This window comes from Sinocyclocheilus grahami, unplaced genomic scaffold (assembly GCF_001515645.1).
Source record: "Sinocyclocheilus grahami isolate Dianchi unplaced genomic scaffold, SAMN03320097.WGS_v1.1 scaffold1797.1, whole genome shotgun sequence".
Taxonomy (NCBI): domain Eukaryota; kingdom Metazoa; phylum Chordata; class Actinopteri; order Cypriniformes; family Cyprinidae; genus Sinocyclocheilus; species Sinocyclocheilus grahami.
Genome location: NW_015506976.1, coordinates 3,922 through 5,321, shown reverse-complemented (window position 1 = coordinate 5,321; position 1,400 = coordinate 3,922).

Genomic DNA, 1,400 nt, shown 5'->3' with positions numbered 1-1,400 from the left:
TTCATCATTGTGAAGCGCTCCTGGCCGAAATTGCAGAAAGCGCATCCTGTATGTATCCTTTATTTAATAAAAGCATAACGTTTTGTTGATATTGTGAGTGCACACAAATAAAAGTAGACCCTTTACAGTTCCGAGTGATATATTACTCTTACCTTTATGAGCAAAAATGACGGCGCCGGCACCTCCATGTCCTGTAAAGCGTGCTTTAGCTCTCCGCACAATTAGATATGCGTCTATATAAGCGCACATTTATATAGGTTAAACATTTAAACTAACATTGTGATATGCTTGAACTGCTTTATATCTATAGATTTTATTCTAGGCAAGTCGTGATGATTTGAGAAGGCTAAATTGATCAAACATAGGCTATGATCAACTCACTGTCTGCGCTGGCCGCTTGGTCGTTACTTTAAAAAACAAAAACGTACATTTATCGAACAAAAAATGCTCCAAACGTTTTTCTAAATTAGCATAATAAAAAAACTAAACGAAATATAATCACTTTGACATTACATACAAAATTGAACTATTTTAAAGGTCACATATTGTACACCTTTCTGGAGTTTAATTTTAGGTTTTGATGTCCTTAAGAATATATATTTGCGGTATAAGTACCAAAAACCATCTCAATGTATTTTTACAGCTCCTCTCTCAGGAGCTTTTTCTAAATTAGCATAATAAAAAAACTAAACGAAATATAATCACTTTGACATTACATACAAAATTGAACTATTTTAAAGGTCACATATTGTACACCTTTCTGGAGTTTAATTTTAGGTTTTGATGTCCTTAAGAATATATATTTGCGGTATAAGTACCAAAAACCATCTCAATGTATTTTTACAGCTCCTCTCTCAGGAGCTCTGCTGAGAACAGGTCAATTTTGGCCTGTCTAATTAATATTCATCACGTCACAATGCTAGCTGGAGGCAGCAGAACAGGGGAACTGGAGGCGGCCCTTACAAACCAGCGCAGATTCGGCTACATAAGGAGCTTAAAATATCATCTTGTTGTGATGTTGGGTGCCAGAATCTACGTAATACAGCCTCAAATTAGAAATTTGATCTCATATCTGCTGCCACTGCCAGACAAAAACCCGACGACAGCTGTGGTTAAACGCGATAAAATGAGCAGACTGGACAGAAACGATCGTCAAAAATGCTCGTGTTTGCAGCGCACACTTCTTATCAGAAAAGGTTCAATAAAGTATTGTCTTTTGTTGTTATGGGTGGGTCTACAGATGTTTCTTGCATCTCACGACTGTATGAAATAATGTCTGTGTGCATGTGTGTAAAACAACAAAGTGGTGATTTATATATAATTATTTGTAATTGTATATACATTGTTGTGATTAATTGTGGCTGGAACAATAATGTAGCTGTAAAAATAGTTGCCTGCTG